Raw genomic sequence first — 16,369 nt, 5'->3', positions numbered from 1 at the left:
GGGCTCGGTGGCTCGCTGCGCTCGCCACACTATATAAAATCAACTCCTTGCCATAGTGGATAGTGGGGTTATGAACCGGTACAAAATTGCATCGCACATCAAATCATATGCAAATCACATGCGATATCGCATGTTATATCTGCCGCCGTGAAACTAAACAAGTACCCTCAAATCTAACTCTCTCTATACATAAGAGGGGGAATAGTGTCCCTAGGGGCACTTAAGAGCGCTGGATCACTATAATTGGTTGTGTGGATCACAATAAAAATAATAATTATTACATCAATTTAATAACAGATGAGACTGCTGCCGCTTTCAAGAGAGGATGTGTGGCCTCTTCAAATATCAAGAAACAGGAGGGGGGAGAAAGTGATTTTATCCCAAATAATTGGGATGCTGTCACTTTAAGAAGCGCAGTCTGATCTGAATGAACAATGACACAAATATATAGTAAAATACTCTGATAAATTTATTCAATTATACAAAGTAATACATAGTACTATATGTGTGAAGTGCACTTCACCACATAGAATAAAAAATTAATATAAAAATGAGTACACACATACAAAACAATAACAAACAACATATAACATAGATGGCTGGCTGTGATGTTTAGAGGCAGATATTAAACAGGCTTGGTTATGGTTTCAAATGGCATTTTGTAATCCTTTTGTATAATTACCAGTCCTTTGGCAGGGGTTGTAGGTGGATGCAGGTGGATATGCCTCCTTAATAGGAAAACCACTGTGGGTGGCACTTTTTTCTCCCTCCTTTACCAGTATAGTGACTGGATGCGTTACTGTCCACTGATAATAAACCCAGCTGGTACTCTGTCCAAAAGATCTGGCGTCTGGTTCAGCTCAAAAACGCGTTTCTCCGCCTTGTGTGCTTATCGGCGGCTTCCTCAGTTTGAGCTGTCAGGTACACATGTAGCGTTTTATATAGTGTGTTGATTCGCGCGTCTAGCGCCCCCGCACTTCCGGGTTTGAGTTCCAAGCCTCGGTTTGGCTCTAGTCATATAAATAGACAGCGGCGGCCATTTTTGATTTGTATTCCAAGCCTCGTTTTTATTCATCTTTCAAGGAGCCGCGGCCATCTTTATCAGTGTAAACCAAGCCTCATTTTCACTTTTCACATGGAACATATAAATAACGGCAGCCATATTAGCGTGATATACTCCAAGCCTCGTTTTCACAGTTCTTTATTTCCTTTCTGCGTATCATACACCAAGCCTCGTTCTCAGGATAAAATAAAGGCACATTTATATTGTAATCCAAACCTCGTTTTTTAGGAATGCAGCCATTATTATAAAAATAACACAGTCCAGATTTTCGCTGAATATTGCCATATTTATTATTTGTTATTATTCTTCCAGCCTCTTCTGTTTATTCTGTTATTATTATTATTTAGCCTCTTCCAGCCACCAATTGACAAACAAACGACATAAACACGACAATAATTATTTAAAAATACACATCAAATCACTAGCAAAATTCATATATATAAAGGAACTTTCTGCATATTTAATATAAATATAATTCTAATTTCATATTGAACCCTAATCCTACATATACATATTACATTTTTCATTTTTCATTTTTCCCCCCATGTTTTTTCCTTACATATATAGTCTGATTATGAGTTAATAATTTTTATTAGTTATATTTATTTATTTAGTTTCATTACTTTTATATAAAAAATTCATATATATAATAATAATAAGGGGGGGGGGATGAAAATTAGAATACAAGAAAAAAAACAAACAAATAAAAATATATACACGAATAATAGTAATAATCATAATGAGCAAGTGAGAGATTATGAGGTAACATTCTTTATGGCCCTAGTCATGTAAATATTTATATAGTAGCCTATAAATAAGGCTTCTCTATTGTTAAACCTATATATAGGGGGAATTACAAGCGAAAGGGAAAAAAGAGGAGATAGGATTTTTTTAAAAAACCTTTTCAAATTTCTAACAAGAAACACTATATAGCGCCATTCATAATATTACAATCGTTATTACACAAATATCAAAATATATAATGATACCCAGGCAGCTGTGGATGGGAAAAGCGGTGCGCCGATAAGCCATACCACTTCGCCCCTCCCCAGCTGTCTCCCATATATCATAAAGACACATTACTGTGTGCAGACTATACGCAGGCAAGTTGAACACAAAAAGTTGAAGATGTCATATTTTAGATATTGTTTAATTCAATGCTATCATTTAGGCCCAAAGGGCTGAGGGTTCTTAAACAAAATATCCAGTATGCCTCACGTCTGCATAGCTGGACATATCTGTCCCCCCCTCGAGGGGTGCTCTGGATATGTTCTATTGCAATCATCCTAATGCCTTTTAGATCGCCTTTTTGACATCCAGCTATATGTCTGTATAAGCTGTTATTTTTATTCAGTTTTATAATGTTTCTTCTGTGCTCCATGTATCGGACATGCAGATTTCGGATGGTGCGACCTACATACTGTAGGCCGCATCCGCATGTCAGGATATATATGATATACTTAGTCTTGCAGTTTAGAAAACTTTTTATGGGGAATATCTCTCCTGACACAAATGATGTAAATGTGGTTGTTTTTCTTTCAACAAATAAGCAGGACATACATGAACCTCCAGTACCTCCGCCCCCACATACATGATAACCCTCGGGTTGGGGTGGCAACCAGGTGGGATTGCTAATCTTATCCTTCCCTTTTTTCTTGTAGAAACTGGGCGCCAATTTCGTTTTTAGATTTCTGGATTTTCTGAATACTACTGCATTGTTGAAATCAATCTCTTTATTTAGTATCTCATCTGACTTCAGTATATACATATTACTTTTTATTATTTTCTTGATCTCCATGGCTTTCACATTATACTGTGTGACAAACGTAGTTTTTCTATCTTTGTTCAGACTCTTTTTCTTACATTTTTTAGATAGTATGTTATTTTCTTTTACTTCTAACAGTGTTTTCCTTTCCATACTTTTAACTGCATTCAGGGATTCATCTAACAGTTTTTGGGGGTAACCCTGTTCCAAAAAGGATTTAAGTAAATCTTTGCTCTGTCTATCGAATGCTGCCTCAGTTGAACAATTTCTTCTCGTTCGCATTAGCTGACTCTTCGGTATATTCTTTTTCCATTTACCATAATGGCTACTCCCATAATTTAAGTATCTATTCTGATCGACACTTTTGATAAAAGTCTGGGTTTCTATTTTTTCTCCCTCAACCGTGAGAGCAATATCCAGGAAAGTGACACCCTCTGTGTGACTATTGCTGGTGAATTTTATACCATAATTATTGGTGTTTAAACTATTAGTGAACACAGTGACCGAATCTAAATCCCCATCCCAAACAAAAAACAAATCATCTATGTATCTGCCATATAGGACCAGGTTCTCCCCCAGTCCCTCCCCCCAGATGTTTTCTTCCTCAAATCTCCCCATAAATAGGTTGGCGAAACTGGGGGCGAACCTGGTCCCCATGGCCGTGCCCAGTGACTGTAAATAAAATTTAGAATCAAAAGTGAAATAATTGTGCTTAAGAATAAACCTAATTGAATTTAAAATAAATTCCGCCAGGTCGTCCGTCATCTCCGGGTCGTTATCAAGATACCATTTAGTCGCTGTATTCCCAAGTTCATGATCAATATTTGAATATAAAGCTTCAACGTCACTTGTAATAAAGTGGTAGCTGTCTTTCCATTTAATTTCGTTGATTTTTTGTAAAAAATGTGTCGTATCTTTAATATACGATTGAAGCTTGGGTACATATTTCTGCAGGTAGTTGTCAACGAAGAATGATAGATTATTAGTCATTGAACCGATCCCAGCGATGATCGGACGACCTGGCGGATTAGCCAGTGTCTTGTGGATTTTTGGAAGAAAATAAAAAGTGGGTGTGATGGGATATGGTGTAAATAAAAAACCGTATGTTTCCTTGGATATTGCTCCCACGGAGAGGCCATCATCCAACAGATGGCTATATTCATACATGAATTTTTTAGTTGGGTCAGCTGAACCAGACGCCAGATCTTTTGGACAGAGTACCAGCTGGGTTTATTATCAGTGGACAGTAACGCATCCAGTCACTATACTGGTAAAGGAGGGAGAAAAAAGTGCCACCCACAGTGGTTTTCCTATTAAGGAGGCATATCCACCTGCATCCACCTACAACCCCTGCCAAAGGACTGGTAATTATACAAAAGGATTACAAAATGCCATTTGAAACCATAACCAAGCCTGTTTAATATCTGCCTCTAAACATCACAGCCAGCCATCTATGTTATATGTTGTTTGTTATTGTTTTGTATGTGTGTACTCATTTTTATATTAATTTTTTATTCTATGTGGTGAAGTGCACTTCACACATATAGCACTATGTATTACTTTGTATAATTGAATAAATTTATCAGAGTATTTTACTATATATTTGTGTCATTGTTCATTCAGATCAGACTGCGCTTCTTAAAGTGACAGCATCCCAATTATTTGGGATAAAATCACTTTCTCCCCCCTCCTCTCTCTATACATGTTACATCAGCCCCACCTGCAGTGCACATGGTTTTGCCCATTTTGAGAACACATTTGTACTGCGATCAGATATGAATAAGGGCCTACATGTATTCCTCACAGTCTTCTACTATTTGCCCCCATTACCTATTCTTCTCACATTGCTACTCTTGTCCTGACCCTTCTATTTCTACATTGTTCTACTTCTTACCGCTTCACCCCTCAACCATACTTGCCTACCTTTAAAGTTTCCTCTCCAGAAGAAGCCCAGAAGAGGGAGGGGGTGGGGGGTCCGCTAAATACGGGAGAACCAGGAGGCATACCCAATTTTTGGGACCCTCCCATCCATTCTGGGAGGGTAATTAAGCATGCCCTCAACTTCCTGCTTCTCTTCTGCTTAAGCCAATGGAGTCCTGCCATTCCTGAACAAGAGAATGGCAGGTAAACATCAATTTCTGATTTGAATTGCTTTTGGTGAGTCACTGAACAGTAATCTTTTGTTACTTTATGCATTTTATTAATCAAGCTGAACATGCCATGTTCATGTACTGAGGGGAAACCTACAATATCCCAGCAGTCAGGATACTGGCAGTCAAAAAACAACCCCTGCATCCTGCATCCCGATAGGGGTTCCATTAAAAACCTAATACTCTACACCTACCACCCTCACCCAAATACTCTCTAGCAGCAGCCTAACTCTAACCCAGGGTTGCCTACCTGACCCTCTCCTTCAGGGAGAAAATGCTCTGTTCCTGGACTTCCCTGGTAATGTATGATTGCCATCACCTGGCAATTGATAAGAAAGGTGTCTTACCACAGGTGATGACAATCATACATTACCAGGGAAGTCCAGGAACTGAGCATTTTCTCCTGCATGGAGAGGGTCAGGTAGGCAACACCCCACTATCCACTCCCCCCCCCTCCCCACTATCCACGTCCCTGCCCCCCCCCCACTATCCACGTAATCCCGAAGCGTGGCGAGTGGCGGCGGAACGCGTCCTCCGACTTTTTTCATACCCCCACTATCCACGTCGGCGTGGAGTTGATTTTATATAGTTTGGTGAGTGCAGCGAGCCACCGAGCCCGAAGTTTGGCGAGCACAGCGAGCCCTGCAAGGGGATGCGGATTACTTCACAGGTATACCACGTCCCCTCACCATGCTTCAGGCTCGGTGGCTCGCTGCGCTCGCCACACTATATAAAATCAACTCCACGCCGACATGGATAGTGAGGGTATGAAAAAAATCGGAAGACGCGTTCCGCCGCCCCTCGTCACGCTTTGGGATTACGTGGATAGTTGGGGGGGGGGGGCGTGAATAGTGGGGAGCCACCCTAAATGGCATTTTTATGTCATTTAGTGGTATGTGATGGGTGCTTGTACAATTTTTCATCTCATCGCATCCTGTATACAATGCTGTACAATGCTGTAAAACACGTTGCATCGCATTGTACACATCGTACAGCATTGTACATGGCATGCGATGCGACGCGATTTCCCTACACAGAATAGCCCTGTACGCTAATAGAGTAGTGGGTGCCGTGATAATACACAAGTACCTGAAGCAGTGATAAGGGAGGAGAAGTGATAAAGTGCCTGGTCATTTATCACCGGCAATTAGCTCCTAACTGTCCCTTTGTAAACCCAGCCTGTAACTTAACAGTCAGAAGCTGATTGGCCAGTGATAAAGTACCAGGCACTTTATCACCTCACCTCTCTAATCACTGCTTCATACATCTACCCCGAGTGAGAATAAATTAGTTTCCTATCATTAACTGATGCCCCTTTTTCATATTAGGGCCCACAGAGGGTCTCTCTTCCCACCTAATCTGGGAGATATGATATACTAAATTCACACATACACAAACATTTTGCTGGGTGAACATTGGTCCCCGTGGTGGTTTGGGGGTGCCAATGCTGCACCCGCAGATGGCACTGAAGCCGAATCAGCAAGAAATGTGGTCGGAGTCTGCTCCTCTTTGATCATCGATGAAGAGGAGAGTTCATAATGCATAATAATGAATGAATAATGCAATGTGATGGCTGGGATGTAGTGCAGGGATCCTAACTGCTTATTGTCTAGCAGTACATAGCAGGCAGGAGCACTGATGGTGTACGCATTGCTCAGTGGACATGCGTTTAGCATCCCTGCGGATGGGATACGGTAACCACAGACACTGCATCCTGACTACCAGCATGTGAGGATGCCTAGCGCCTGAATGCCCACAGCTGTGAGGATACCTGCGTCTGAATCCCAATTGGCGGCATCTCAAATGTAAGTTTGCATTAGGTCAGGGGGAGAGTTAGGTTTAGGCCAGGGGTGACCAAACCGGTCCTAGAGATCTACCAACGGTCCAGGTTTTCCAGGTTACCTAGCTGGTGCACAGCTGCAGTCATTACTAACTGTCACATTTTAAAACCTGCTGCATTCATTCCTACTATAGATCCACAGGTTTACTGGAAAACATGCACTGTTGGTAGATCTTGAGGACAGGTTTGGCCACCCCTGGTTTAGGCACTAGGGGAGAACGTAGAGTAAAGGCCCATACACACTAGAAGATTTTCGTTTCCAAAGACTTTGCCAAAATCTTTGATAGATATATCTTTTACCAAAGTAGTGCGTACACACTGAGCTATTTTCCCCAAAGAGCAAGAGATTTTCAGGAGGCGAAAGACTTTGCTGAAAATCTTTCATATAAAAGGCTATTTACATAATGGGAGGGGTTAAAATTACAAGGGTGGGAGCAGGGGCCATGTTATTCAGTGCATTTCTCGTCTAGGGGCCTGATTCAGAACTGATCGCTGGGCTGTGTATATTCAGAGCCCAGCGAACAGGTAAACGCCACCTCACTCTGCTCCCCCTGGTCAAAATCCCGCCCATGTGCACAACTACGATTACTGGCTTCAATGTAACATTGGTGGCCAGTGGTGCCAGTAATATATACATTCCTGGCATGTGTCAACAATGTATATATTACTGGCTTGTAAGTAACATTGGTGGGCAGTGATAATTAACATTTGTGGGCAGTGATAATTGGCTATTGATTTATGAAGCCTCTACAGTATTTTGAATTGCCATCAAATTTGGTTGGGGTAGGAAGCTGTAGATGAGCAGTGACTCCTGTCATTGAAGCTACGGGTCTAGGCCTCGTAAGTCTGACCGTTGATTCAAGGTGGTTTGGATATTGTCCAGTCTTTTTGACAGGTCTTGGAGGGCATGGAAAACTTGCTCCTGTGCGGCTTCCTGTTGATCCAGGCGAGCCAATAGCTGTTGAACGGGAGCTCCTCGCTCCTCACCTGATGCTGGGTCCATGGAGTCGGTACAAACTGTCACGTTTCCGGTAGCACCGGCTGGAGTGAAATGGAGGCTAGGTGCTTTGATATATGGTTTTTGCATAGGCGAAAGAAGGGAGGACGGCAATTGGATAAAAGAAAAAACAGTTTTAATAAAGATACGATGGTACAGAAGATGAGGAATGGCACAAGGATAATACTGTAGATAATGAGTAAACAAAGTCAATGATATGCAATACTTATTGTAGAGCTTGCAGGTGATTGGGATGACGAGATGACTTGACTTGAAGGTTTGAAGAAATAAATGAAAACTTGAAGAATTGGATGATTAGATTGCCGAATTGGATGATTGATTGAATGAAAGATTGGATGATTGGATGAATGGATGAATGGATGATTGGAAGAATCCGAAAAGGGTGTGCTGAAAACCCTAATAGCTGTAACCAGGCGGGATCGCAGAGTAATAACAGTCAGGCTGGAGAAAGGATGACCCCCTTTGGGGGGCTAACCTTGTCCGGTCCGTGAAGGCAGCAGCAGGGGTCTGCGATGTGATGGTTGAAGACAGCGGGTGTAGCAGGATACCGGATAGAGTCTCTGGAACTAGAAGTAGCAGCGCTACCAGCCAGGGCCGGTGCAAGGCACCGGAGCGCCCCAGGCCAGTCGGGGTGGGGGTGCCCCGGTCCCGGGGGGGTGGGGTGTACCTGTCCTGCGGCTGTGTATATAAAGCTTGCGGCGGCAGCGGGGGGTCCCTGCAGTCAAGAAATAATGAGCGCTATCCGCCTGGCTACGCGGAAGCGCTTCTGGTGTGAAAACACTGGCCGCGCGGCGCACGCTGATTGGCTGAATCTCAGCCAATCAGCGTGCGGCCAGTGTTTCCACAACAGAAGCGTAGCGTAGCCAGGCGGATAGTGCTCGTTATTTCTTGACTGCAGGGACCCCCCGCTGCCGCCGCAAGCTTGATATACACAGCCGCAGGACAGGTACCCCCGCGGCACGGGGGGGAAATGCCGCCCTCCAGTGGCCGGCGCCCTAGGCAAATGCCTAGATTTGCCTAGTGGTGGCGCCGGCCCTGCTACCAGTCATTGTACTGACTGCTGGTTTGGTCATTGTATTTTAACCCCTTCCTGACAGAGCCAGTTTTTGCGTTCCTGACAGAGCCCTTTTTTTCAAATCTGACATGTCTCACTTAAGTGGGTATAACTTTTTTTTGCTTTTACTTATCCCAGTGATTTTGAGATTGTTTTCTCGTGACACATTGTACTTCAAATTAGTGGTAAATTTGGGTCGATACAGTCTGTGTTTTTTTGTGAAAAATACCAAAATATCGTGAAAAAATGGAAAATTTAGCGATTTGCAAAATGTTAAATTTTCTGCTTGTGAGACAAATAATCTTACCACTCAAAATAGTGAATAACTAACATAGGCCATATGTCTACTTTATGTTGACATCATTATTTCAACTTCCTTTTAATTTTTTGGGACACTAGGAGGCTTACAATATGAATAGCAAATTCTCAAATTTTCAAGAAAATTTCAAACACTGATTTTTTTAGGGACCAGTTCAGTTCTGATGTAACTTTGAGGGACTTGTATGTGAGACACCCCCATAAATGATGCCATTTCAAAAACTGCACCCCTCACAGTATTCAAAACAGCATTTTGGAAGTTTGTTAACCCTTTAGGTGTTTCACAGGAATTAAAACAAAGTGCAGGTGAAATTTCAAAATTTCTTTTTTTTTGCAGATTTGCAATTTTAATACATTTTTATAAGGAACACAGTACATTTTACTAGAGAAATGTGACTAAAAATTGATTCCCCCAATTCTTTTGTTTTCATAAATATCCTATATGTGGCCCTAGTGTGCACGGTGACCAAACCACAGGCTTCATAATAGAAGGAGCACCTACTTGATTTTGGAGCCTCCTTTTTATGAGATTATTTTTTAGGCACCATGTAGGTTTCAAGGCACCATAAGATGCTAAAAGTTAGGAACCCCCCCACAAGTGACCCCATTTTGCAAACTACACCCCTCAGGGAATTCATCTAGGGGTATAGTGTACATTTCAAACCCCCAGGGGTTTCACCAATTGTGGTACAACTGGGCAGTGAAAATGAAAAATTATTTTTTTTACACAAAAATGCAGTTCTGGCTCCAAATTTGTCATTTTCAGAAGGTATGAAGGAGACAAAGCACCCCAAAATCTGTGCCCCAATTTCTCCCGAGTACGGCAATGCCTCACATGTGACCAAAAAATACCAGTTGGGTGCATGGCAGGACTCAGAAGGGAAGGAGTGATTTTTGGATTTTGCAGCTCAGATTCTGGTGGAATTTTGGTGGGTGCTATGTCGCATTAGCAAGACCCCCCAAGCACCAATACAGTGGAACCCCCCCCACAAGTCACCCCATTTTGAAAACTACACCCCTCAGGGAATTCATCTAGGGGTATAGTGTACATTTCAAACCCCCAGGGGTTTCACCAATTTTGATACAAGTGGGCAGTGAAAATGAAAAATTACATTTTTTTACACAAAAATGCAGTTCTGGCTCAAAATTTTTCATTTTCAGAAGGTATGAAGGAGAAAAAGCACCCCAAAATCTGTGCCCCAATTTCTCCCGAGTACGGCAATGCCTCACATGTGACCAAAAAATACCAGTTGGGTGCATGGCAGGACTCAGAAGGGAAGGAGTGATTTTTGGATTTTGCAGCACAGATTCTGGTGGAATGAATGGTGGGTGCTATGTTGCACCAATACAGTGGAACCCCCCCACAAGTCACCCCATTTTGCAAAGTACACCCCTCAGGGAATTCATCTAGGGGTATAGTGTACATTTCAAACCCCCAGGGGTTTCACCAATTTTGATACAAGTGGGCAGTGAAAATGAAAAATTACATTTTTTTACACAAAAATGCAGTTCTGGCTCAAAATTTTTCATTTTCAGAAGGTATGAAGGAGAAAAAGCACCCCAAAATATGTGCCCCAATTTCTCCCGAGTACGGCAATGCCTCACATGTGACCAAAAAATACCAGTTGGGTGCATGGCAGGACTCAGAACGGAAGGAGTGATTTTTGGATTTTGCGGCTCAGATTCTGGTGGAATTTTGGTGGGTGCTATGTCGCATTAGCAAGACCCCCCAAGCACCAATACAGTGGAACCCCCCCACAAGTCACCCCATTTTGAAAACTACACCCCTCAGGGAATTCATCTAGGGGTATAGTGTACATTTCAAACCCCCAGGGGTTTCACCAATTTTGATACAAGTGGGCAGTGAACATGAAAAATTACATTTTTTACACAAAAATGCAGTTCTGGCTCAAAATTTTTCATTTTCAGAAGGTATGAAGGAGAAAAAGCACCCCAAAATCTGTGCCCCAATTTCTCCCGAGTACGGCAATGCCTCACATGTGACCAAAAAATACCAGTTGGGTGCATGGCAGGACTCAAAAGGGAAGGAGTGATTTTTGGATTTTGCAGCTCAGATTCTGGTGGAATTTTGGTGGGTGCTATGTCGCATTAGCAAGACCCCCCAAGCACCAATACAGTGGAACCCCCCCACAAGTCACCCCATTTTGAAAACTACACCCCTCAGGGAATTCATCTAGGGGTATAGTGTACATTTCAAACCCCCAGGGGTTTCACCAATTTTGATACAAGTGGGCAGTGAAAATGAAAAATTACATTTTTTTACACAAAAATGCAGTTCTGGCTCAAAATTTTTCATTTTCAGAAGGTATGAAGGAGAAAAAGCACCCCAAAATATGTGCCCCAATTTCTCCCGAGTACGGCAATGCCTCACATGTGACCAAAAAATACCAGTTGGGTGCATGGCAGGACTCAGAACGGAAGGAGTGATTTTTGGATTTTGCGGCTCAGATTCTGGTGGAATTTTGGTGGGTGCTATGTCGCATTAGCAAGACCCCCCAAGCACCAATACAGTGGAACCCCCCCACAAGTCACCCCATTTTGAAAACTACACCCCTCAGGGAATTCATCTAGGGGTATAGTGTACATTTCAAACCCCCAGGGGTTTCACCAATTTTGATACAAGTGGGCAGTGAACATGAAAAATTACATTTTTTACACAAAAATGCAGTTCTGGCTCAAAATTTTTCATTTTCAGAAGGTATGAAGGAGAAAAAGCACCCCAAAATATGTGCCCCAATTTCTCCCGAGTACGGCAATGCCTCACATGTGACCAAAAAATACCAGTTGGGTGCATGGCAGGACTCAAAAGGGAAGGAGTGATTTTTGGATTTTGCAGCTCAGATTCTGGTGGAATTTTGGTGGGTGCTATGTCGCATTAGCAAGACCCCCCAAGCACCAATACAGTGGAACCCCCCCACAAGTGACCCCATTTTGCAAACTACACCCCTCAGGGAATTCATCTAGGGGTATAGTGTACATTTCAAACCCCCAGGGGTTTCACCAATTTTGATACAAGTGGGCAGTGAAAATGAAAAATTACATTTTTTTACACAAAAATGCAGTTCTGGCTCAAAATTTTTCATTTTCAGAAGGTATGAAGGAGAAAAAGCACCCCAAAATCTGTGCCCCAATTTCTCCCGAGTACGGCAATGCCTCACATGTGACCAAAAAATACCAGTTGGGTGCATGGCAGGACTCAGAAGGGAAGGAGTGATTTTTGGATTTTGCAGCACATATTCTGGTGGAATGAATGGTGGGTGCTATGTTGCACCAATACAGTGGAACCCCCCCACAAGTCACCCCATTTTGCAAACTACACCCCTCAGGGAATTCATCTAGGGGTATAGTGTACATTTAAAACCCCCAGGGGTTTCACCAATTTTGATACAAGTGGGCAGTGAAAATGAAAAATTACATTTTTTTACACAAAAATGCAGTTCTGGCTCAAAATTTTTCATTTTCAGAAGGAATGAAGGAGACAAAGCACCCCAAAATCTGTGCCCCAATTTCTCCCGAGTACGGCAATGCCTCATGTGTGACCAAAAAGTGGCAGGACTCAGAAGGGAAGGAGTGATATTTGGATTTTGCAGCACAAATTCTGGTGGAATGATGGTGGGTGCTATGTCGCATTAGCAAGACCCCCAAAGCACCAATACAGTGGAACCCCCCCCACAAGTGACCCCATTTTGCAAACTACACCCCTCAGGGAATTCATCTAGGGGTATAGTGTACATTTCAAACCCCCAGGGGTTTCACCAATTTTGATACAAGTGGGCAGTGAACATGAAAAATTACATTTTTTTACACAAAAATGCAGTTCTGGCTCCAAATTTGTCATTTTCACAAGGAATGAAGGAGACAAAGCACCCCAAAATATGTGCCCCAATTTCTCCCGAGTACGGCAATGCCTCACATGTGACCAAAAAATACCAGTTGGGTGCATGGCAGGACTCAGAAGGGAAGGAGTGATTTTTGGATTTTGCGGCTCAGATTCTGGTGGAATGAATGGTGGGTGCTATGTGGCATTAGCAAGACCCCCGAAGCACGGTGAAATTATGAACCTAATATTCCATAGATGTGTGGTATATTTTAAAACACTCCTTTATACATAGGCCGGGTTTGTCGGGGCAAGTGTCACACTGGAAAATAGTTTGCTTTCTTATTCCCTTTTTATAGCAAACTTTGCACCTTTTTTGTGTCCTGCCCTTTTTTCCAGTGGAGGGGATTTCATCAGGAAAATGCTGCCCTGGTACAATACGGGGGCCAGTACTAGAAGTACTGGGGCCCTCTGCCTGCTGGTTCCCAAATATTAGGCCCTTTATGACTTCCTCTTGAAAGTGCATAAATGTCCCCCTCTGGCCGGTAGAACGGAATAGCACGTAAGCGTTATACAGTGCCATCTGGATGATATACACGGCCACCTTCTTGTACCAGATTTTTGTTTTCCGCAGGGCACTGTACGGCTTCAGTACCTGATCTGAAAGATCCACTCCGCCCATGTACCTATTGTAATCCAGGATACAATTAGGTTTGGAGGTGTGGGTACTGGTACCTCGTACAGGGACGGAGGTGGTACTGTCTCCGTGAATTGTTGTCAGTATAAGGACATCCCTCTTGTCCTTATATTTGACCAACAACATATTTTCGGTGCATATTCCCCTGCTTTCACCCCTTCTCATTACTTGGGCAATGTGCGTTTTTGGGAGGCCTCTTTGGTTCTTGCGCACAGTACCGCAAGCTGCTGTACCTCTTGAACCAAGGGCCTTAAACAGGGGGATGCTGGTGTAAAAGTTATCCACATAGAGGTGATAACCTTTATCCAGGAAGGGGTGCACTAAATCCCAGACAATTTTCCCACTAACACCTATGAGGGAGGGGGGGCATTCTGGCGGTTCAATTCTTGAATCCTTCCCTTCATAAACCCTAAACCTGTGGGTGTACCCTGAGGTGCTTTCACACAGTTTGTACATTTTTATGCCATACCTTGCCCTCTTACTGGGAAGGTACTGGCGGAATTTAACCCTTCCTTTAAAATGTATAAGGGACTCGTCGATACAAATAAATTTTTCAGGGATGTACACCTCTTCAAATTTGGCACTGAAATGATCAATGACCGGCCTGACTTTGAATAGCCGGTCAAAGGTGGGATCATCTCTGGGTGGGCACTGTGCATTATCGGTGTAATGTATAAATTTAAGAATTGTCTCAAATCGAGTCCGGGGCATGGCCATACGGTAAAATGGAGTACTGTACAGAACATCTGTACTCCAATATTGCCTAATTTCTGGCTTTTTTACTATGCCCATATGAAACACCAGACCCCAAAACGTCATCATCTCTACTGCATCTACAGGGGTCCACCTAGCAAATGATGACGTGGGGTTTTGAGCAATAAACTGCTGGGCATATAAATTAGTTTGGTCCACCATTAAATTTATAAAATCATCAGAGAAAAATAATTTGAAAAAGTCAATTTCTCTGAGACCTGTGGAATCAAATTGGATTCCTGGCATGGCCAAAAACTCAGGAACCTGGGGCTCAAAATTGTCTGGTGGTGGGGTCCATACGAGATCAATTATTGGGGGGGGGGTCTCAGCTGCTCTACGGGGGCGTCTTTGAGGGGGTCCCTCATCACCAGAGGAGGAAGAGGAGCTTAAGGCGAATCCTTCAAATTCCCCGCTTGCATCACTGGCTGTGTCAGAGTCAGAAGCAAGCAGGGCATATGCCTCCTCCGCTGAATACATTCTCCTGGATGACTGGGAGGACATTTGGGAGGACATTTGGGAGGACATTTGGGAGGACATTTGGGATGCCATTTTTATTTTTGTGTTACTGGTAGTGAAATGTTTCAACACGTGTATAGTGTAGGGGGGGGTACAAACTTTATTTCAATCCGGGGGGTATGTAGTGTGTAGTGTGTATGTGGTGCAGAAAAAAAAAAAATACTTTATACCAATAAAAAAAAAAAAAATGAAGGGGTTAAAAATAAAAAATTTAAGGGGTTAAAAAAAAAAAAAGGTCCTGCGCCAAAAATTGAGCACAGATGTTGGTCAGTAACGTCTGTCACTGAACAGCGCTCAAAGGCAACAGGAATTTGATCAAAAAAAAAAAATATAGATCAACCCTGTACCGAAAAAGATGATCAGTGATGTACGTCACTGATCAGCGCACAGCGGCCACAGGACACCCACAAAATCACAGTGTGTGTAAAAAAAAAATTAAAAAAAGACCCCACAGCACACACACAAAAAAAAAAAAGGTGATCAGTGATGCGACACTGATTACCAGTGAGGTGCAGCAGGTGCACAACCTTTGGTGCAACTGACAGGTATATATAAAAAAAAAAAAACCTCTGTACCCCCAAAAAAGTTGCTGATCACCTCAGATATAGTGATCAGCACAAAAGGCGGGGGCAGCAGACAAAAAATTTAGCACTCTCTATCACTCTCTGTCACTATCTCTCTCTATCTCTCTATCTCTCACTATCTATCACTCTATGACACTGCAGCAGCAGCACTGACAGGTATATCTATATATAAAAAAAAACCTGCGCCCCCAAAAAGTTGCTGATCAGTTAATTTATACTGATCAGCACAAAAGGAGGGGGCAGCAGTCAGTTATATCAAAAATATATAGCACAATCTGTCACTATCTCTCTCTATCTCTCTCTCTCTATCTCTCTATAACTATCACACTGCAGCAGCACAAAATATAGCACTCTGTCACTAGGCCTCTCTATCTATCTCTCTCTCTCTATCTCTCTCTATCTATAACTATATCACACTGCAGCAGCACAAAATATAGCACTCTCTGACACTATCTCTCTCTATCTCTCTCTATCTCTCTATAACTATCACACTGCAGCAGCACAAAATATAGCACTCTGTCACTAGGCCTCTCTATCTATCTCTCTCTCTCTATCTCTCTCTATCTCTCTATCTATCTCTCTATCTAGCTAGTACACTGCAGCAGCACAATTTCACAGGAAGGCACAAGTAGCAACAGGATCCAGGAAGCAGTGATGAAGCAGCGATCAGCACTCTCTGACACTATCTCTCTCTCTATCTCTCTCTATCTCTCTCTATCTCTCTATCTCTCTATCTCTCTATCTCTCTATCTATCTAGCTAGTACACTGCAGC

Source organism: Crinia signifera, chromosome 1 (genome assembly GCF_055691185.1).
Source record: "Crinia signifera chromosome 1, ASM5569118v1, whole genome shotgun sequence".
In the NCBI taxonomy this organism is placed as follows: domain Eukaryota; kingdom Metazoa; phylum Chordata; class Amphibia; order Anura; family Myobatrachidae; genus Crinia; species Crinia signifera.
This window is presented reverse-complemented; position numbering follows the sequence as displayed.